Raw genomic sequence first — 24,610 nt, 5'->3', positions numbered from 1 at the left:
CAAGCTTGAATTCGATGTCTAAGTATCCCAGGTTGCCGATGACGAGGTCCAGATAGTGCGCTTCATAGTTTTCGGTGTCCAGGTGTAATAATACGTTGAATTCGATGTCTACGTGTCCCAGGTTGCCGATGACGAGGTCCACATAGTGCGCTCCGTAGTTTTCGGTGTTTACGTGTATTAATACCTTGAATTCGATGTCCACATGTCCCAGGTTGCCGATGACAAGATCCAGATAGTGCGCTTCATAGTTTTCGGTGTCCAGGTGTAATAATACGTTGAATTCGATGTCTACGTGTCCCAGGTTGCCGATGACGAGGTCCACATAGTGCGCTCCGTAGTTTTCGATGTCTACGTGTATTAATACCTTGAATTCGATGTCCACGTGTTCCAGGTTGCCGATGATAAGATCCAGATAGTGCGCTTCATAGTTTTCGGTGTCCAGGTGTAATTGTACGTTGAATTCGATGTCTAGGTGTCCCAGGTTGCCGATGACGAGGTCCACATAGTGCGCTTCGTAGTTTTCGGTGTCTACGTGTATTAATACCTTGAATTCGATGTCCACGTGTCCCAGGTTGCCGATGACGGGATCCAGATAGTGCGCTTCATAGTTTTCGGTGTCCAGGTGTAATCGTACGTTGAATTCGATGTCTAGGTGTCCCAGGTTGCCGATGACGAGGTCCACATAGTGCGCTTCGTAGTTTTCGGTGTCTACGTGTATTAATACCTTGAATTTGATGTCCACGTGTCCCAGGTTGCTGATGACGGGATCCAGATAGTGCGCTTCATAGTTTTCGGTGTCCAGGTGTAATCGTACGTTGAATTCGATGTCTAGGTGTCCCAAGTTGGCGATGACAAGGTCCACATAGTGCGCTTCGTAGTTTTCGGTGTCCAGGTGTAATAATACGTTGAATGCAATGTCTAGGTGTCTCAGGTTGCCGATGACAATGTCTAGATAATGAGCTCCGTAGTTTTCGGTGTCTACGTGTATTAATACCTTGAATTCGATGTCTAGGTGTCCCAGGTTGCCGATGACGAGGTCCACATAGTGCGCTCCGTAGTTGTCGGTGTCTACGTGTATTAATATCTTGAAATTGATGTCTAGGTGTCTCAGGTTGCTGATGACGAGGTCCAGATAGCGCACTCCGTAGTTTTCGGTGTCTAGATGTAATAATATCTCGAATTCGATGTCTACGTGTCCCAGGTTGCCGATGACAAGGTCCACATAGTGCGTTTTGTAGTTTTTGGTGTCTAGGTTTATTAATAACTTTAAATCTGAATGTAGGACACGTAGATATCGAATTCGAGGTATTAATACACGTAGACACCGAAAACTACGGAGCGCACTATGTGGACCTCGTCATCGGAAACGTGGGACACCTAGACATCGAATTCAACGTATTATTATACCTGGACACCAAAAACTATAGAGCGCACTATCTGGAACCCGACATCAGCAACCTGGAACACGTGGACATCGAATTCAAGGTATTAATACACCTGAATACCGAAAACTATGAAGCGCACTATGTGAACCTCGTCAACTGCAACCTGGGACACCTAGACATCGAATTCAAGCTTGATTCATAAGAATCGACTTAAAAATTCCCTAGCGGCAGAATCAAGAGACACGGTAGTGTCTCGCGCCAAGTACACGCAAAGTGAGACCGACCGTGACTCTTTTACGCGACGCGACGGGTTGCGAGTACTCGAGATGATGAGATCTCAATAACGAGTGAACGGATCAAGTTCTAAGTAGGCTTGATCGATAGCTTGAGGTCCAATTAGGGGGGGGGGGTTCTCTTATAATATCCCGCTCCGTGCCCTACGAGCGGAGATATTGCGACGCAAAGTCCAAATGTGAAAATTTTTTATTAAGATACTTCTTCTTCTATCTACTTCTAACGCCGACGTCTTATATGACACTACAAAAAGGCGTGATATCCGTACAAAATTACCTTTTTCAAAAAAAAGGTAAAAAAATGCGCCAAGTACACGCATAGTAGTATATATGTATTATGTTGTTACCTCGAAAAAAACAAAGTGGTAGTATTATACCTCGAAATAACACCCTGTACATATTGTTTATACAATGCGTAATACTACAAAAAGGCGTGATATCTGTACAAAATTACCTTTTTTAAAAAAAAGGTAAAGAAAGGCGCCAAGTACACGCATAGTAGTGTATATGTTGTTACCTCGAAAAAAAAAAACAGTGGTAGTATTATACCTTAAAAAAATCTAAGTAACAAGTGGTAGACGAAATCTTTGTATCTTGAAAAATCTCGAAAAAACCTAAACAGTAGTATTTTCACCTCAAAAAAAAAAAAACAAAGTAGTAGTATTATACCTCGAAAAAACCTAAGTAACAAGTGGTGGACGTAATCTTTGTATCTCCAAAAATCTCGAAAAAACCTAAGCAGTATTATTTTTATTTCCAAAAAATTATTACTCAAGTGATACACATCACAAAATTACGTTACCTTATCAAAAAATGAGTCGCGCTTCAAGTGATCTATTATTACAATTACAAAAAAGAAATGATATCTCTTTTTAAATTACAGCGCCAATTACAGAAGAACATATATTTTTCGAGATACAAAGATTACGTCTACCACTTGTTACTTAGGTTTTTTCGAGGTATAATATTACTACTGCTTTTCTTCGATTAGAATAAAAAATTGAATCATGAAGAATTACACAGAGGTAACAGTACAAAATACAAATATTTTATTAAAATATTTAAACCCAACAAGGGAATACAAGGTATTTAAATACAAAGTTTAGATATGTATTTTAAAAGATTTAATCGCATCGCAAAGAATTACAGAGGTAACAGTACAAAAAATAAAAATATTTTATTAAAATACATAAATTTTTCTTGTCAAAAAACTTGGCGCTGAGAGAGAGAGAGAGAGAGAGAGAGAGAGAGAGAGAGAGAGAGAGAGAGAGAGAGAGACCTTTTACAAATGTAGATATTTTGAAGTCTAGCAGCGCGCAAGTTTTTTGACAAGAAAAATTTATGTATTTTAATAAAATATTTTTTTTTTTGTACTGTTACCTCTGTAATTCTTTGCGATGCGATTAAATCTTTTAAAATACATATCTAAACTTTGTATTTAAATACCTTGTATTCCCTTGTTGGGTTTAAATATTTTAATAAAATATTTGTATTTTGTACTGTTACCTCTGTGTAATTCTTCATGATTCAATTTTTTATTCTAATCGAAGAAAAGCAGTAGTAATATTATACCTCGAAAAAACCTAAGTAACAAGTGGTAGACGTAATCTTTGTATCTCGAAAAATATATGTTCTCTGTAATTGGCGCTGTAATTTAAAAAGAGATATCATTTCTTTTTTGTAATTGTAATAATAGATCACTTGAAGCGCGACTCATTTTTTGATAAGGTAACGTAATTTTGTGATGTGTATCACTTGAGTAATAATTTTTTGGAAATAAAAATAATACTGCTTAGGTTTTTTCGAGATTTTTGGAGATACAAAGATTACGTCCACCACTTGTTACTTAGGTTTTTTCGAGGTATAATACTACTACTTTGTTTTTTTTTTTTTTGAGGTGAAGATACTACTGTTTAGGTTTTTTCGAGATTTTTCAAGATACAAAGATTTCGTCTACCACTTGTTACTTAGATTTTTTTAAGGTATAATACTACCACTGTTTTTTTTTTTTCGAGGTAACAACATATACACTACTATGCGTGTACTTGGCGCCTTTCTTTACCTTTTTTTTAAAAAAGGTAATTTTGTACAGATATGTTGTTACCTCGAAAAAAAAGACAGTGGTAGTATTATACCTTAAAAAAATCTAAGTAACAAGTGGTAGACGAAATCTTTGTATCTTGAAAAATCTCGAAAAAACCTAAACAGTAGTTCACCGTCACACACACACACACACACACACACACACATCGCCCACTCGCTCGCACATACACACCAGGCTGACCTAATTTTGAGGTCTAGCAGCGCCAAGTTTTTTGACAAGAAAAATTTATGTATTTTAATAAAATATTTTTATTTTTTGTACTGTTACCTCTGTAATTCTTTGCGATGCGATTAAATCTTTTAAAATACATATATAAACTTTGTATTTAAATACCTTGTATTCCCTTGTTGGGTTTAAATATTTTAATAAAATATTTGTATTTTGTACTGTTACCTCTGTGTAATTCTTCATGATTCAATTTTTTATTCTAATCGAAGAAAAGCAGTAGTAATATTATACCTCGAAAAAACCTAAGTAACAAGTGGTAGACGTAATCTTTGTATCTCGAAAAATATATGTTCTCTGTAATTGGCGCTGTAATTTAAAAAGATATCATTTCTTTTTTGTAATTGTAATAATAGATCACTTGAAGCGCGACTCATTTTTTGATAAGGTAACGTAATTTTGTGATGTGTATCACTTGAGTAATAATTTTTTGGAAATAAAAATAATACTGCTTAGGTTTTTTCGAGATTTTTGGAGATACAAAGATTACGTCCACCACTTGTTACTTAGGTTTTTTCGAGGTATAATACTACTACTTTGTTTTTTTTTTCGAGGTGAAGATACTACTGTTTAGGTTTTTTCGAGATTTTTCAAGATACAAAGATTTCGTCTACCACTTGTTACTTAGATTTTTTTAAGGTATAATACTACCACTGTTTTTTTTTTCGAGGTAACAACATATACACTACTATGCGTGTACTTGGCGCCTTTCTTTACCTTTTTTTTAAAAAAGGTATTAATAACTAAAAGAAGAAAACCTTAAAAAACTCACCAATCAGTCTAAAAAACGTGGAATTCAGAGCCATATATACTCGAAATGAATATAAATTATGGCAGATAAAAATACTCTCTACGAAGAGACTTGACAATCTTGTCGATACGACACACAACAATGATATGATTAGATATTGCAAGAAGAGGCAATAAATCGTAGGTCAAAACAACGGTGACGATTATAAATTGTAGGTCAAGGTTAATAAAACAAAATAATAAATATTTAATGTACCAATAGTAAAACGCGATTTGACAACGACAAAATGTTTATGAGCATGGATTACAATTTGCTTAAAACCGTCACATATGCATGATGTAAAAAATCTGTGTCAGTTTGAGAATTAAGACTATTTCTTTGCAACTTGATATGGGTCATCTCAGAAACTAGTGTCCTACATAAATATTTTTCTTTATCCAAAATTTCGACAGTCTCCCAATCAAACTCGTGATCGAAATTCATTCTGTGTTCAGTGATGACAGACTAAGTAGTTGTATTTCTGTGGATATGATTGCGATGTTTTGAAGTTCTAGTCTTTAATTGTCTCATCGTCTGACCAACATATGAAGCGTCTCAATTTTTACAAGATATTTTATATACAACATTTTTATTAGATTGCATTGGGAGAATATCCTTATGTACTTTAATAAATTTCTTAAGTTTGTTCAAACTGTAAAAAGACAAGTTAACATTTCGATCTTTAACAACCCTTTTAAACTCCTCAGAAATATTTGAGACATATGGAACCGTAAACCAAGTTCGTCGTAGGTGGAAGTTCGTTCTGTTTGCGAGTACATTTGTTAAGCAGAGATTTAATTCTGGTATTAATTGTGTTAAAGATAAATGCTAACGGGTAGTTATTTTGCAAAAGATTGTGATATGTAGTTTACTGGATCTATATGGCCTTATTCCGGGCCTATTCTATAACTCCCTACCGATAGTTTCGTTATCGTTATTGTCGTTGCGCAGCTTTTTTACTTTATACATATAATATATATGCAAAGCAAATATAATAACGACAATGAAATTATTAACAATTAAGGCCAAAGCACAGCTTGTGTTGTGCAAAAGTCTGTGCTTCGGTCCTTACAGAATAGGCCCACTATAGTCCAGTTATTTTAGACGAAAATATGGCTTCTGTGCAAAACAATTTAAAATTACTTTTTTTATTGCTTTATATTTCGTTGTTTTAAATAACATATTAAAAATAGAGAACAATATCGTCAAAGCTAAAAAAGTTATTCAAGATCAAAGGTCACGAAAATCAGTTTTTTGCGGAAATCTCGTTTTGTATGGCTCGGAGGTCAATTAAGATTATTCCAAAAAAGAAAGATCATGAAATTCTGTACAAAAATGGTTATATTTATTTTTCACGTACGATAAACATTTTTAAGAAAAATAAGCGGTAAAGTTTCCGCGCAAGGCGTATGCTCCATTCCGTATAGCCTATATACAAAGAATATGTGAGTGTTCTACGTTTAGAACTTATATATATATATATATATATAAGTCACGTCGTCTGTCTGTATGTACGCGAACTACTCATTCGTTAGTGGACCAAATTTTTACCAAAAGTATATGAAACAGGGGTAGAATTTTCCGGGGATGAAAATGTCGTAGTTAATTTTTTGTTACCGATCTTTTTAGAACCGGTTCCGAAATTTTTTCAAATTTTATGAGAATTAATTGACCAAATCTCAAAGAATTGTATATGAAGTAAGGGTAGAATGTTTCAAAGAATGCCATAAAGTGTACAATTTTTTGTTACTGATCTTTTTGGAAACCGGTTACGAAATTTTTCCAATTTTTCGGGAATTAATTGACCGAATTTCAAAAAGTTATATATGAAACAGGGGTAGAATTTTCCGGGGAGTGCCATAAGGTGTATAATTTCTTGTTACCGATCTTTTTGGAAGCCGGTATCAGAAATTTTTCAAATTTTTTGGGAATTAATCAGTCACTTTAATTCGTGACTGTCGTGAGCGATTAAGACCAGTTTTTGGAAACCGGTTACAAAATTTTTCCAATTTCTCGGAAAATAACAAGTAGTTTGCGGTCAGACAGACAGACATACAGACGTCAGGTACTTATATATATAGATAGGAGTAGAAAGAACTAAAGAATGTAATAGAATTAGAAAAATTGCTAATAGTAAAGTGGTTTACGATTTCTGTGAAAAAAAAAAAAAATATACGTGATTGCTTCAATTGCCGCAAACTTTGAGATATCAAGCTGAATTTTTTTATGGATAATTTTTATGGATAATTTTTTGTTACCAATTTTTAGGAAAGATATATGTTGCTTATATCAAAATAAAAGGATAAAGCTGAAATTTACAGAGATTGTGCACTTATATATATCCCAAAAACCTGTGTTAAATTTGCGGTCGATTGTCCGATCCGTTTCTGAGATATTTGCTTTAAAAGTTACAGAAATTGTATATATATAGATATACTTCCCATGCAAATATCATGATATGTATCTCTGTTTATGTACGGTAAAAATGAATGAAATTTTTATGGTACACTTCTATGACATCGAGAATTGCAATTACGGTTTTTTAAGATTTTCTGTTTATATATTTTTTTCAATGTTTTAATGATTTATTTAAACAATATCAAATACAAAAATGGGACAAAATTGCGATTTTTACGCTTTTTCTGTCCCAATAATACCATGTTGTTTATGAATAATTTCTGAGATTAAATTATACTACATATAGCTATAGCGACATACATCTTTAAGAAAGTGAAAGTAAGGGAGCCAACTTACTGGAGGTATAAAATATGCGTCCCGTATGTTGCCAATGAGAAGTGTAGTAACCTTGAGTGGCAGCTGGCTTGCATTTTATTGTATTGTAGTTTATGGGTACCGTTATTTTATACCTGCGAGGGTTAAACCCCTTGCACAATGCTATAGGCAATAGGCAATAGGAACAGGGAATAGAAATCAGAAATCATGTATAAATGCAGAATAAATAGTGACACAGACAATAGACACAGAGTTTCCGTCACATTGGAAATTCTGTGCCTATTGCCTGTTGCCAACCAATCATAGCATTCAAATTTTTTAGGTTGTAATTAACGATTCTTTGGTTATTTCCTGTTCCTATTGCCTGTTGCCTGGCATTGTGCAAGGGACTTTAGTAGCTGTACTGTGCGTTGGTTTTCAGTCAGTTTTCGTCACTTTATATTTCGCAAACAGTTCATCGTATGTACGTAAAAAATGAATATACCCATTTTTGTACAGAATTTCACGATCTTTCTTTTTTGTAATAACCTTAATTGACCTCCGAGCCATACAAAACGAGATTTTCGCAAAAAACTGATTTTCATGACCTTTGATCTTGAATAACTTTTTTAGCCCTGCCGATATCGTTCTCTATTTTTTATGTTATTTAAAACAACGAAATAAAGCGATTTAAAAAAAAGTAGTTTCGAATTTTTTTGCACAGAAAACCTAAAATGACTGGACTACTAATCTCTGTTTTGTATAAGATCTGATGGAGATTGAAGAACATCAAGAGAACACGATAATAATTAAATAATGTCCATAAAATGGTGTAATCCTTGCAGAAGACGTTAATTAAAAAAAAAACTTGTTTTAGTATAAATTAAAACAGTTTTATATAATAATTCTGTATAATTTGTGATGGGTACATACATTTGGCACCCTTTTAAATCTTTTTTTTTTAAAGATATACTATACTAGAATATAAACTCTACTCTAGAAGAAAACGGAACTGATGAAATGGAGAATTAAGAAGCCAATCCGTCCTTTTCTATCACTGCACTTTTCGAGAACAATAAAAAACATTGACCAATTAAAATTTACTAAACAGAGACAGAAATGATCTCTAATGAACTCATTTTTTAACTCATAAAGGTAATCACCATAGCAGTTAACGTGCTAAAGTATAAATTTTGTAATTTTTTAGAAAAAATTGTGTCTTATTTCTTGCCGCGCGCACTTAGTTTTATAAAAAATAAACGTAATATGCATGGAAAGCAAATCAAGAGACACGGTAGTGTCTCCGAACCGAAAAAAAACCGTGAACCGAAAATAATTTAACGGTACCGATTTCGTTTCCGGTTCTATAGGCTTTATAAAATTTCCGTACGGTTTACGGTTCCGGTCCGACAAAAATATCATGTCACATATTATTTCTTTTTCTTTTACTTATTTTTAGCAAATTATTTCCGCATTTTTTAAGATTTCCTTACAAATAAAGTTGAGTTTTTACTTTTTGTCAGATTTTTGGAAGTAGGCAAAAGTTATAGGAAATAAGATATTACTATGTTTAATTTAAAATTGTTCTATCGAGTTTGAGGTATGGTTGTGAATGTAACGAATCGAATTTTATATTAAAAGAAATTATACTTACAAATTAGTTCAAAACTGATTTCAAAATCTCTAATCACGATCTCTTCAAATCCTCGATTCAGTGGATGGTATTTGGTGGACTGAGTACGCCGTTACATTTATTGCCTCCTTTTATAGTTGTTGTAATAATCCCCTCTTTTCCATTATATTTTCTGTGGAAGGTGTAATCGTATAACCTTATTCAACACCTCTCTTTAAAGTAATTCCAAGGTAGCACATATTAGTTTCATATACGTCTTTTGAACGTAGAGGAAAGTCCCCAATTATGAGGTACAACATCTATTTTGCGTGATTGACGGAAGTTTATGTGCAGAATTGAAAAATGTAGTAGGCGAGTGCACGCACGATCAAATAATGAATTTTCCACTAAATAGGTTTTACTCTAAATGGAACCAACAGATAGAACCTATTAGTTTAGCAGAAACCTCGCTATCGCATATTAGGAGCTCATAATAGGGGACTTTCCTCTAGACATATTCCAGCCGCATATAATATATGAAAAAAATGCAAGGGTTTCTAAAAGTTTTTTTTTGTTAAATACAAAAAACAAATATTTTTTTTATTATAATTCTTTTATAGTAGGGGAGGGACAAACGTAACATTTTGCTAATTTGAATTAATATCTTCGATTTACTTGTTTATATATATATATATATATATATATATATACACGGAGAAAATTTTATAGTAAATATTACTATGGTGTCGCACTAGCTGCGGACCATCAAGACGCACAAGTTTAAATGCTATAGTCTTATAGTAAAATTATTATGTACATAGCATTTAATGCTATAATTATACCGTCGTGAGACAGGTTAGTTTTACCCTACTGATGACCAGTCATTGCGATAGTAATCCTGCTATAATTATAGCATTGAATGCTATGATTGTAGCATTAAATGCTATGAACATAGTAATTTTACTATAAGACTATAGCATTTAAACTTGTGCGTCTTGATGGTCCGCAGTTGGTACGACAGCATAGTAAAATTTAATATAAAATTTTCTCCGTGTATATATATATATATATATATATATATATATATGTATATATACTTTTTCTCTTTCATAAGATAAATACATTCTTTACTTACATTATGGTATATGAATAAAATTTATTCACATTTTATAATTACTTAGAAAAATCAAGTTTTATGAAGATCGAATTTGTTACGATTGTCCCTACCCCTAGAGCTGGTTGTAACAGAGTTCAAGGCTCATTTTAATAAGGTAAAATAAAATAAAAACAAACATATAATCAATGTAGCACAAAACGTTTTATTTTTTAAAAACTTTTTTAAATAGTTCTAGACATTTTAAATTATTTTAAACAGACGTTGCTAAACCTTTATTTGTTTTTGTATATTTGGCATTTTAAAATAATAATAAGAAAATTTTTATTTAAAAAATACATGTATTATACGCGAAATGGTGTCATTATAAAAAAGGGCACACCGTGCCTTGTCTCGTCCGGCGAGTGTTCGGCCGGGCGGCATCCGGCTGATGCTCGCCGGGAATGCGTTTCGGAGCGCATCGTTACAAAATAAATAGAAATCAACACCAATAACAAATATTACTTTCGAGTCAAAAGTAACAGATTGATACTTTTATCTTAACTTATATTTTTGCCACAATTGGTTAAATACTCATTATTATAAAATAAACTAACCTTTAACTAAAGGAATAGTGACTTATTTATAATAAACAATAAATAAACGGGTAAACTAAATTTCCAATGATTTGAAGTCGGCACTAAATTAATAATACTTTTAAGAATTTTTTTCAATTTTTGAAGTTGGCACTAAATTAATGTAATAATTATTAATTTGGCGCCGACTTAAAAAAATTGAAAAGAATTCTTAAAAGTATTATTTCATACTTTTTAGAGCTTCTTTTATTTTTTATTTTTTTTAAATTTTTTCATGGTTTTTAGAGCTTTTTTGTTCAAACGTTTCTTAATATTTCTTTACGGTTATAAAACTATATGTACGTTCAAAAAACATATATGAAACTAATATGTGCTACCTGGGAAAAGTTTTCCTTAGGTGCGGCGTATATATCGCGCGGAGTTACTCTAAAGGCACATAATAAAGTAATTGCGCGTTAATCCTTGTGCGACGTAAATAGAGGAATTATCTTAATATAAAAACGTATTGCGTCGAATAGTCAAGGATTATGATTAATAATCGCTGATTTTTTATATGCCATAACTTGTTTTCCGTCACGCCGCGCCGGTCAATTTAATGATATTCATCTAAACGTTCTAAATATACTCTAATATATTCATTCTCAACATATTAGATAGGCAGATTTTATATAACCACAGACGCGCGCTTGGCGCGCGCTATTTATAATAGCTTTAAAAATATACGATGACAGCTGCAAATGAAGTAAGCGCAGCGAGAGAACCAACCGACATCGCGGAAAAGCGACAACAATAAATTTCGATAAATTTGAGTATCGACTTTACATTTCTTTTTTAGATATTGGATGGATGGATGGATTATGCTATTACTATTACACTATTAACTCCTTGATACACACAACTGTCAAAATGTACGATGACAGCTGCAAATAAAGTAAGCGCAGCGAGAGAACCAATCGGCACCGCGGAAAAGTGGCAACAATAACCGCAATATATTCGAGTATCGACTTTGCACGCCTTTTTTTAGAGAGGGAATACTTACTTACTCGATTTACACGGAATATTTGTAGCAATATTTACACGTTTTACACGGCATTTTTTTACGCGTCTGAGAATCGCGTGTGAATAAGCATTCCACAAATTAATAAATATTCAAGTAATGTTAAATAACCATTATGACTAATGATACGCTGATTTTTTTATGTGCGATAACCTTCGTCTTTTCCGGAAAATTTAGTAATTTTATCTAAACATTCTAATACATCCTGAATATAGATACGCAGATTTTATATATACACTTAATCAATTTGCACGGAATATTCGTTGCATGTGGGATTTTTTTACGCGGCTGAGAATCGCGTGTGAATAAGCATTCCACAAATTAATTGTTCAAATTAGGAGCCAAAAGCTACAATGACGCCATCTATGGACGAACGACGTTACTGACACGAGACGTGCACGGAGACTTACTGCGTGCGCACCCAACACATATACACACAGAATCAAGCTCACGATTCACGACATTACATGTGTTCTCAAAGTATCTTACAAATAAAGTATCAGTATCTTAATCATAATCTTTTGTGCGGAGTTATTCACTGCCCTCCAGCCATCGCCAACATTAATAAATATTCAAGTGATGTTAAATAACCATTATGAATAATTATACGCTGATTTTTTTATGCGATAACCTTCGTCTTTTCCGGTCAATTTAGTGATTTTATCTAAACTTTTAAACATTCTAATACATCCTGAACATAGATACGCAGATTTTATATATACGTACATTTAATCGATTTACATGGATTATAGTGTCATATTGTATTATAGTATGATTTATTTCCCGTCAAATCGTGCGTTACATTATGTAGCGTCAAAATAAGCGACATTTATTATAAAACTAAGGAGATAAAATTGAATTTTAAATGACGGAAACTAGAGCACATCTCTCGGATTTGACTGAAGATCGTGCAAAATGACACTTTCCATACTGCATAACACGATCTAATTTATTTGAACGGAGTCGCAGTTGCATCGGCAGATTGCTGCGAGAGCGCGTTTCCATTTCTACGGTAATTGACGTAGCTCCGCGAAATTAAACGACCCCGATTAACGAAATCGACTGCAAGCCGCTGTTTACTATTATGCGAATGTTCGACGACAGTCTGCAAACTTGTATCCCTTACACGTTATCATGTAATTATAATGTATTATATCGGAGCACCTTAATAAATTTTATTAAGACAAATTAGTCGGTGCGTATTTATAAAGTAATAGGCACAATTAATTTTTTAAGCAGTCTTTAAATTAAATTGTCATGGTTTATCCAAGGTGTGTGTTCCACGAATTTGGTGAAATGTATGCCGTTGAGACAATTCTTCTCTTCCCTTAGCAAACAACGGAGTTTTGTAATTGTATTTTTGACAACTAAGGCTTTGTTCGCGGATATGTTTAATAAGCGTGTAGAATTGGCGGATGACAAATATTTACCGGGACAAAAGTTAGAATTCGGCGCACACAAAAATCCGCGGATGTAGATTCAATTGTGTTCGCAAGCTTACCGAAAATTTCAAAAGCCTATGCAGCCCGAATGCCCCGCGGACATATCGCGGAGAAGAGGTCGCCAAACAGAGGTCGAGGGTATCCTCGAAGCTCAAATATCCGTCCCGTCTCGACGAGAATATATACGCGATCACGGAATGGATTGCGCTGAAAATATCACACGCTTTGTGTTTTATGATCCTTTGTCTTCCTCGAAGAATGAATGAATTGCATTAAAAAATAAGAACATTTGCGTCACACTTTTTCGTCACTTAAGAATTGTGGATTCACACTTACTTTCTTTCCTGCTTGTTAAATACAATCAAGAAATAGATTGTAATATATGAATTTTGAAATGGTTATTTAAATTAAATCTGAATTATAATTAATGTTGATCTCTCTCTCAATAAGGATGGCTATCTAGAGATTTGAGATATCCTGTATAATATTTGAAGAACACAATGTTTCGTTCTTCGTATCGCAGTTAATCATCGCCTCGTGTAAATAACGAAATTTCGAGTTCGCAGGAAAAAAATGGTAACGGCTTACCATCGCTTAAGAAGGATTTATTGGTGCGCAATATACGCGATGTTTAGAGCTAATGAAAACGTGTTGTGTACCGGTGATAATCCAATGCTCTTTGCTATTGGAACTTTTTAACACTGTTTTTCCAAAACGCGATTTTAATTCCGTTATAAAATTATCCTTCAAAAACTACAAAAATGTGTTCCGCATATCAAGTAGTAATAATAAAATAGTAGTGAAATTCAGAGCTTACGCGAATCTACGGAAGGATTTTGTTGATTTGCTCCGCAGAAAAACGATAACAAAGATTTTGTTTAAGGACGCCTGATGGCTCCAAATTATCGAGAAGTTCATAAATCCTGTCAATGATAAATTAATCAATTAAAAATACATTACAATAAATTAATTATACTTATTCATCAGACATAAGTAGACCACAAAAAATAGGAGCCGTGAAAACGCTATTATTCTTATTGATTGTATTTATGAAAAAAATCGTGTCTTATTAAGAAGTGTCCTGCAAAAGGATTACTGAGAAGTATGTCAGCTCGACGTATTCGTCGAGGGTCTCCTCCAAAATATAGCGTTCTCGTTAGAACCCGTATTACCCATGGACACAATTTTGATTTAATACGTCGAGATAGAAGCAACCGACCAACCTATCTGACAGATAACGCGCGTTATCATTTCAATATGCGGCTGTGAAAAAAAGCTGCTGATATCGGCACTATCAATTTTATGCGGGAGCACTTAACTGCTGAACGACGGTAGCGTTTACGATTTCATTGTAACATCAATTTAACGATCGTAGTTACAATCCGGATACAATTTTACAGCCAGTTAAATAAACGCTGTTAATTCTGGAATTGAATGGAAATAAATTTAATAAAATAATTTATTTGTCTTATGTCTTTGCCTATACTTTCTTTAGTTTTTACTCGTTCAGATGTTCTCTTCGTTAACACTTTAGCCACGGAAGGATCGTTTACAGGTTTGTCGAGAAATATTTCAATTGATAATATAAGACAACTTGTATAAGAGAGTACGTACGCGTTATTTGTTGAGCTTTGTGGCTTATGCGTGCGGAGTGTATTAATAATTTCTGCTCCGCGGCCGCTGAAATAATAATCTGCGGACGATCAATTTCGCGACGGCGTTTTAATTAGTTGCTTAACTAGCCGCCTGTGTGCTCCCTCGGGTTCATTACCACATCTTGAGACAAATGCATAGTCGAATACATATACATTCACGAAAACGATTGCGGAAGACCTTCTCAGAGTCGAGACTTGCCAGTAGGAATATTTTGACCTGCAATAGGTAACAGAATAGTTGTAAAAACTACCAGTTTAGAATAGAATAGAAATGATACTTTATTACCCCAAAGGGTCTAAAAGGGCGTGTTGTAGGGACGTACCCAACTCTGTACAAACATATAATTTGCAATCTTATTTTCCGATCTGGCCATTGAGCGACCTTACAATTTATTTCCCTTTGCTCCCTCTTCCATCCTGCATCTTTCTGGCCATCTCCTTTAGCTTTCCCTGATCAGTATCTCCTCTGACTTCCTCCATTCTGACGCAGCTTTTCTCTTTTTTCGGCTTCCTCCTTCCCCAGTACCCTCCTTCCTTCTTCCCTACTCTGCCTTCCATTCTAAATATAAAATAGCGTTATTCTCACTGTCTTACAAACTTACCTCCTTCTCCTTTTCCCCTCCCTCTCCTTTAACGCTTCTCCCATTATCTCTCTTCGCATGTCCTTTCCATATTAAATTCCTTCTATTCTTTTCTTCCTATCTGCTTCGTCATCGTCCGTATCCACTATTAGTCCAGTCAAATTGTCAGGAAACCAATGCTTTACTTGGAAAAAAATCCAACATTCAAAATTCCTTTTGGGGGGTTTTGGGGGCACGACGAAAATATAAGCTTAACTCTAAGTTGGCGAGACAAAATATGCGGAGGCTTTTTCGCCATCTTGAAAAAACAAAAAAAAATCGTTTTTTTGCAATAACTCGGCTCCCTGGAAAGCTACAGAGAAAGTAAGGTGACCAATTTGTAGCTTTTTTTACGCTCTACAATTTATATGACTTGTTTTCCTACGATGCATGGATATTTGCCGATATATTTGACGAATACGACGAAAATAAATAGGAAATCGATCTTAAATCGCTTCTATCTCGTCTCCTACTACGTTTATCGAAACAATTATTCTTGGGGCCGACCTGGCGACTTTGCGTCGCTCTGTAGAGCATTCTTTTTAACGAAATGCAACGAGTCACAAATTGGTCACCTTACTTTCTCTGTAGCTTTCTAGGGAGCCGAGTTATTGCAAAAAAAACGATTTTTTTGGTTTTTTCAAGATGGCGGAAAAGCCTTCGCATATTTTATCCCGCTAACTTAAGAGTTAAGCTTTTCTACATGCCCCCAACACCCCCCCAAAAGAAATTTTGAATGTTGGATTTTTTCCAGCTAAAATGACAATTTGACTGGACTATATGTTCCAATCGCGGTGAAAGGGCCACGTTAACCGGTATAATAATCGTAGCCAAAAGTTTCGCGCGCGTTCGGCTGTCTTTCCGTACAGCGCGACCTTCTCTCCATTTTACAATTTTTAGCGTAGACTGTACAGTTGCCAATTCTTCATGGCGACACACTTCTAATATTATATTATATAGACTTTATTTCGTTTCCCCTCGGGGTTTGAAAAGCGTTTTTCTCGAGGAACGGTCCCAAATCTCTTACATAGAACATCTCGCTTATCCACATACATATATGGCGTTTTTCAGGGACGTACCCAACCCTTTATACAATCTTTCTTATTAGAACCGTTTATTCAAAATATACATCGTTACTATTTCATTTTAATTTTGGGTCATCTGATTTTGTATAGCAAAATATTCTTTGATGCTTTTCTGAACTTCGCGACGCGACGCTCCCCCCACCCACTCCCTAACGCCCAGCGCGCTCAGCTATTGCCCGCTGGCAGGAGCAGTTCATTCTTCAGTCTAGTCTTCAGTGAAGTCTTCGAAGTGAAGTAGGTGAAGTCAAAGATCGTTCGGAGCCTACCTGTGGCGCGCCGCGCCGGCGCGCTTCCCTTTAATCGGCTGTACAGTCGTAAATACTTTGAATTTTATATTCCGACAAAAAGGACTTTATTTTTAAAACTATATACTATCGTTTAAACGGAAAAAATTTTGATTTTTTGAAATTTTCAAAATGGTATAACTCCTTAATTATTCGCTGAGTAATTACAGTTTAAAAATCGGCAAAAATTTACAGAAAAGTGATCTTTTAATTTTTTTCTTTCTTTCGCCCTCTTCTCCTTTGCCTTCTCCACAATCCTCCACCTCGTCTTCCTCTCCTCCATCGTTTCCTTCTCCGCTCTCTCTCTCTCTCTCTCTCTCTCTCTCTCTCTCTCTCTCTCTCTCTCTCTCTCTCTCTCTCTCTCTCTCTCTCTCTCTCTCTCTCTCTCTCTCTCCCTCTCTCTCTCTCTCTCTCTTCCCCTTTCTTCCTTCCTTTCTTTTCCTTCGCCCTTCACACCCTTTCTCTTTTCCTGCTACCCCTCTATCTCTCTTCCCCGCTCCTGCGTCACCCCGTCACCTTTCTTATCTCGTCTCTCTGGTCTCCGATCTGACTGATTCTGCTTTCAGTCCGTTCTTCCGTCTCTCTTCACCTTTCTCCTCCTCTATTATTCTCCCTTCGCCTTCACCTACTTCTTCTCTTCCTTTCTTCCGATTCTTTCTTATCTCTCCTTTGTATCCATTGTCTTCACCTCTCTCCACTCTCCCCCTCTGCTCTCTTCTCTTCGCCTTCCACTCGGCCCATTCCCTCCTCTATCTTTTCACCGATCTTTCACTCTCTACGCTCTCCTCTCGCCCCTCTTCGCTCATCCCTTTTCACTCTCCGTATTCCTCTCTCTGCTTTTCCAGCTTTTCGCTATTTATGCTTGTTCTTTTTGAACTGGCGAAGTAAGGAAATGATATTTAAAACGATAATTTATGGATATAAGTATATTTCGCTTAATTCTTCTATCATACTATTATATAAAACCCGACTGTTTGTCTGTCCGTCTGTCCGTCTGTTCGTCCGTCTGTTCGCGAACTACTCATTCCTTAGTGGACCGAATTTTTACCAAAAGTATATGAAACAGGGGTACAATTTCCCAGGAAGTGCCATGATGTGTATAGTATTTCATTACCTTTTTTCTGGAAACCGGTTTTTCTAATTTCTTCAAATTTTCGGGAAATAATTGACTGAATCTCAAAGAATTATAGATCAAATAGGGGTAGAATTTTCCGGGGAGTGCTATAAAGTATATAATTTTTTGTTACCGATCTTTTTGGGAACCGGTATCTTTTTGGAAATCTGTTACGAAATTTTCCAGAAAGGGGAAAGAGAGAGAGAGAGAGAGAGAGATATTTGCGTGTTTTATTACATATGTCCTCCGGGGCGAAGCCCGGGTAACCAGCTAGTTTAAATCTATCCAAGAAACAAGAAATAGCAATTATTGAGAAGTTAACGTTCGTGAATCTTAGAATCCATCACTTTCGTGCTTCTTCACATGTTTACCGCTAATATATGCTCCACTTATTTGTTTTAGGCTGTCGTCTGGGTGAGCAATGAATGTACTTCGTATTTTGACACCGTGTGTGTTACAACGCAGACGCATAAGGGGTATAGATAATCTGATAAAAGGGACTCCTGGTTCATGAGAAGACAGCTTGTGATGCCTCTCACATGACACATAGAATGGGTCGAATGGGTGCTTCTGCATCATTAAGCATCACCAGTGTAGGTGGAGATTCGGTCCAAGCAGCCAGACTCTCGGCGTCAAGTAGTCCGGAACAACATGGCATTGCAGTTAGGTACATATTATCAACGTTTTATACAATTTGCAATATTCGTAATGTCATTTTGCTTAGCGCTTAAGTTTTTAGATAATAAAAGATATATTAAATTCGTGTTTTACAAAGCGCGTAAAGCTTATTTGAACAATGACTATCTTTAAGAGTATTATTTCAAATAAGAAATGCAGAGAAATAATGAGTTTAAACAGTAAAAGTAATATGCTGTATCATATTTTATAATATATAAGTAGATACCTAATGATTGATAGATGAGAGTTATAGATTTGATCGCACATCAAACTTTCTATAGTTGTTTATTCATGTATAGAGAGATAAAGAAGAAGATGACAGGATTTACGACGCTGCGCAAGAAATTTATTAGGAGACGCCGCTCCTCTAAAGCGTGTGATCATGGTAGAATTATTAGAGACCTGGTGTCGACATGGAGTCACTTAGAAGCGACAGCTTTGCTTGAAGAGTATGAGGCGTTAGCTGCGTTGAAAAATCTTCATGTTCAAGCCGAATTAGCCAGACCGCCAGCTGCTACTTTTAAGCAAGATCTGTCGATGTTATATGATTACAAACATTGCTCCGATGTGGATCTTGTATATAGAGGAACGTGTTTTCCCATTCATAAAGCCGTGCTTTCCGCCAGATGCCCATACTTTAGGGATTTGTTGGCTGGTTATCCTGGTATATATTTTAACGATAGTTTACATTCTCTTTATAAACCAATAAAAAATTTTCATGGCAATTTTCCTTTTACAATTTGAAAATTGATATTAAACGAGATGCTGTTATATTGTTCACACATTATATGTATATTTCATAAAAAATTGCAGGATATGGTGCTAGAATATGTTTGGCGGTACGGACTCCGCATCTCGAGGTGCAGATGTTCTCAGCGTTATTACAATATCTTTACACTGGTGATATTTGTCCGCACGATGCGATTTTGGAAGCAAACCTATTCCGGCGACTCGGAGAAGAGTTCGGAACTCCAAATCCACTGGAGCATGATCTCAGATATTTGCTGGATACCGGTGATTATGCGGACGCCGCTCTCGTATTCACATCGGACAGTGATTATCAAAGACCGGATAGTGGAAGTTCGGAGTACGGATTTCGCCCCAAATTAGAGCTGCCATGTCACAAAGCAATACTTTCCGATACTCCTTTCTTCAGCAATTTAATACAAAGACGGACTAGATCGGGCGAGGATCATACAGAAAGGGCGCTTCACATATCTACTAGAATAGTGTTGGACGAAAGCGTGATACCTAAACAATATGCCAGAGTATTGCTACATGCTGTGTATCTAGATACCGTTGACTTGTCATTAATACTGAGAGGAAGCGGTTATGGAAATAGTGTTGGTAGTTTGGGAGAGGTAAGAAAATTTTAACATAGAAATATTCCGTACATTACGTGATATACGTTAATTTTATACGTTAATACTTTTGTTTAAATTTACAGGTTCAAGCTCTGACACATACGGGCCGAATGCGAGCAAGCCCATTAGAGGAAACGATGGAATTGTATAAGATTGGACGGTTTCTCGAGCTTGATATATTATCGCAAGGCTGCGAGGATCTTATTTTAGAGTATCTCACCTTGGAATCACTACCGACTGTTCGCAAGTAATAGATCTTTTACAACCATTAGATAGTAGTGTTACGTCCGTTACATCCGTTACGTGAAACATGTAGAGAGTATATATAATACTAGTGCGGACACTAGTATTAGTCCAAGAGCCGGCTGCACAAAACCCTCCCTCATCGAACATCCGGCTGAATTTTATTCGAATAGATAGCTTTTTTAGTGGTTAACCCTGTGCCGGGTTTTATATGCCCTGAAACTTGACCGAAGTGTTAAAAAAAGGGCCACTTCCGGTATGATTTTTTAAGATAAAACCCCCTTAAAGAACATCCGGCTGAAACTTTGTGCCAATCGATTCAGGATGTCAAGCACTTTGATAAAAAAATATGCTGCCACCCCCCACCTTGACAGGAACCATGGCAGCAACCCTTAAACGTGACATATTTTCGTACCGTACCTCCTTCACAGAACATCCGATTTTTTTTTTTGGAAATGTAGCTCGAACATTCCTGAACATAAAAAAACGATGCTGCCATCGCTGGCCTTGACCAAAAATTTTTGTGCCACCCGTAAGTCGCGCGACTTTTAGCTGCCAATTTGTAACGGGTCAATACTTCCTTCACAGAACATATGATTTTTTTTTTGGAAATGTAGCTCGAACATTACTGAACATAAAAAAACAATGCTGCCTTCGCTGGCCTTGACCAAAAATTTTTGTGCCACCCGTAAGTCGCGCGACTTTTGGCTGCCAGTTTGTAACGGGTCAATACTTCTCTCACAGAACATACGGGTAATCTCTTGCCATGTATTTAAATAAAAAATAAGACAATCTTTGACGAGAACGATCTTAAGAACCGACTATGAATACCGTCCATACTAGCGCGAAAATTCCCATCGAATATTTTGTGGAAAAAATAGTTTGTGATAAACAAGCTGCGCGTACATTGTTGTTTATCATTTAACTGGCGAAGTAAAAGTAATTTATTCCATTTATTATATTTATGTTTTATATCCTACTTTTAAGATTTTAAATACAAAAAAAATAAGAATAAAGAATAAAGAAATAAAAATACGTGAATGTTATATGAACTTACATTGTTTCATTCCATACCTCTACCAATGTGCGCGCAGTTTGTTTATCACAAACTATTTTTTCCACAAAATATTCGATGGGAATTTTCGCGCTAGTATGGACGGTATTCATAGTCGGTTCTTAAAATCGTTCTCGTCAAAGATTGTTTTATTTTCTATTTAAATACATGGCAAGAGATTATCTGTATGTTCTGTGAGGGAAGTATTGACTCGTTACAAATTGGCAGCTAAAAGTCGCGCGACTTACGGGTGGCACAAAAATTTTTGGTCAAGACCAGCGATGGCAGCATTGTTTTTTTATGTTCAGTAATGTTCGAGCTACATTTCCAAAAAAAAAAAATCGGATGTTCTGTGAGGGAGGTACGGTACGAAAATATGTCACGTTTAAGGGTTGCTGCCATGGTTCCTGTCAAGGTGGGGGATGGCAGCATATTTTTTTATCAAAGTGCTTGACATCCTGAATCGATTGGCACAAGTTTCAGCCGGATGTTCTTTAAGGGGGTTTCATCTTAAAAAATCATACCGGAAGTGGCCCTTTTTTTAACACTTCGGTCAAGTTTCAGGGCATATAAAACCCGGCACAGGGTTAACCACTAAGGGCCAATTTCACCAACCACAGTTAGCTTAACCGACGGTTAAAGTTAGCAGGATTAACCAATAGAAAGCAGGGTGGATTCATTTCTATTGGTCAATTCTGTTAACTTTAACCATCGGTTAAGCTAACTGTGGTTGGTGAAATTGGCCCTAAAAAAGCTATCTATTCGAATAAAATTCAGCCGGATGTTCGATGAGGGAGGGTTTTGTGCAGCCGGCTCTTGGACTAATACTAGTGTCCGCACTAGTATTATACTCTCTACATGTTTCACGTAACGGATGTAACGGACGTAACACTACTATCTAATGGTTGTAAAAGATCTATTACTTGCGAACAGTCGCAAGTTTAAATTTAAAAATTTATATAAATTTATAAAAATTTACATAAATACCTAGCAGATATTGCATTTATTTTTATTGCAATAAATACTTATAGAACATCAATTATACAAATTCAAGAATACGTGCTTTTTAAAAAGCCACAACATTTGTTAAAATAAAGAAACGATATAATACATTTTTAAACACATTTAATACAAAAGGAGACTATATATTATAATGTACAGTATTATGCAGTACAATATTATATGGTACAAGGTATATTATAATATTACATATATTTACAATATTGTAAATATATGTAATACTATTTTACACAAACGCATGACGAAATGTTATATAATTAGACTGACTTCTTGCTCCAACTCTACAATGAGTGGGTGTAGATACTATTAAATCGTCGAATTTAATAAATTTCCACTCAGAGGAACCTTCAATCACTTCAAAACTGCAAAGGTGTTCCACAAAATCCACGGTTTCAAACATACACAAAAGAAAATATACAGCATCAGATTTTTCGCAATATGTAACAAAGTTTATTCGATCAAATACAGGGTAACAAGTGTCTTTGTGGAACATTACAGCTACACATATTCCTTTCTTATAAATGGTACCAGAAATTCTGATCCATGAAAATATCTTTATAATTTCATTTAAATCCTTAGGCAGAACATCACGAAATAATTGGTGATTTTTAATATCCGTAATATTGACTTTTTCTTGAACTCCAAAAAAATATTTTTCACCCAGAGGCTTTCGAGCTAAAAATCTGGCACACAAATTTAGCTGATGTTTAATCGCCAGAGTCAAAGGCAAGTTTCTACGAGAATTTGTAGCATGGGCTGCTTGTTTCAGAGGTCTGTGTTTAGCCTCCCATCGAAGGCAACAAACTGACCATAAGGGACCAACTCTACGCATCACTTCAGAATAATGGAGCATGTAATGATGCTTAGGTTGAGTGTAGCTTGGGGAAAAACAGTAAGATATTTTTCATGATGTTCTGAAATGAGGACGCTCAGATAAGTGATCGAAGGTTCACATAAGGTGTTGTAACTATGTCTACAATGGATTTTAATTTTAAGTAAAGATACCAACTTTCGGTATCGTCAGGAACTAAATCACCTAGCATTAATCCAAAATATCTGACAAAACACAACATCTCTGAGACAGAGAACTTCAATTTACCAGCTATAAGGTGTTCTCTTGTAATTTGTGGCACTGCATTACCTAACTCTACTGGACCATAATCAAAATAAAATACACGATTATTCAGAGTCTCCAAAGAAAAGTATTTTTTATTATATATATATTAAATAAAAAAGTATAAGTACTAAATCATAACCGCACACTCCTTCTAAAAGATCGTGCATAATATCAAAACTAATGCTTTGTATAAAGGAAAAGCTAGGAATAGCATTCCAAACGCATTTTTCCTTAATGCCAGTCTTGTTAAAATCTTGTAACAAAACATCAGCAGCGTAATTCTGCATTGTTCTTAATTTATCTGTATCAAGAGCAGTTAGAGATGCAATTTCATTCCTGTGATGCTTGCACATTCTACATGGATAGTTTGCATTGAATCCCTCAGATAGGTCACAAATAGAATAAATTCCCAAGTTGTCACCCAGCAAGAGACACAAACTAAAATAAATTTGTTTCTCTCCTGAGCTAGTTTGTACAATTAATCCATTTTTTTCCAAATGTATCAAATCTTTAATTACTGGTGAAAATAAATTCATATTTCCATGTACTTTACATTCTGAGAGAAACAAAGAAGCCAAAAATATGTTATCAAGTTTTGAGGCATACTCTTGAGGTATGCAAGCAATATTGTAATAAAGTGCTCCTAATTTATGGTGACCAGCATGAGATCCTGTGATATTATCTGGGTCAATATCGTCAAAGAAAAAAAGAAATGGAAGCACTATTTTACCATCGAAATATTTAACTACTTTTTCTTTCCACATCTCTCCTTGTACAACATTTGAAAAAGGCTCAGTTTTTTGAGAAAAATGCTCCAAGTTTGAAATAATAGAATCAAAACAACCTGGTAATTCTAGAAAACGCTTTAAAACTTTTTTCATGGGAATGTATTGACCAGTATCAAGTTCATGACTCATTACTGTTTTGTTCACTTGTGTTCTAGGCCTATAGTGACTACCAATTACATAGCTCATAGGAGCTATATAGAATTCACTCTCTTTCAATGCTTCTAATCTTTCATAGTCACTATGAAGGCCAGCAAAAATATCATTATATGCGTTAAACAT

The 24,610-nt window shown here is 35.3% G+C and overlaps 1 protein-coding gene and 1 pseudogene across 2 annotated transcripts in view; one reads left to right on the top strand and one right to left on the bottom strand.

Moving 5' to 3' along the window:
* LOC139815144 (uncharacterized) overlaps nucleotides 1-24,610 on the bottom strand; it is a 52,388-nt gene that overhangs the window by 8,781 nt on the left and 18,997 nt on the right. The window contains exon 1 of one of the 2 annotated variants that reach the window (XM_071781813.1): nucleotides 9,164-9,308. The exons of the other annotated variant lie outside the window; for it this stretch is intronic. The gene's annotated coding sequence lies outside the window, so the exon portion shown is untranslated. Of the gene's footprint in view, nucleotides 1-9,163; nucleotides 9,309-24,610 lie in introns of those variants that run through there. 2 annotated transcript variants of the gene reach the window in all.
* Nucleotides 18,476-24,007, top strand: LOC139815146 (BTB/POZ domain-containing protein 7-like; annotated as a pseudogene).

The sequence above is a fragment of the Temnothorax longispinosus genome, chromosome 6, assembly GCF_030848805.1.
Source record: "Temnothorax longispinosus isolate EJ_2023e chromosome 6, Tlon_JGU_v1, whole genome shotgun sequence".
NCBI classification, from domain to species: domain Eukaryota; kingdom Metazoa; phylum Arthropoda; class Insecta; order Hymenoptera; family Formicidae; genus Temnothorax; species Temnothorax longispinosus.
This window is presented reverse-complemented; position numbering and strand designations above follow the sequence as displayed.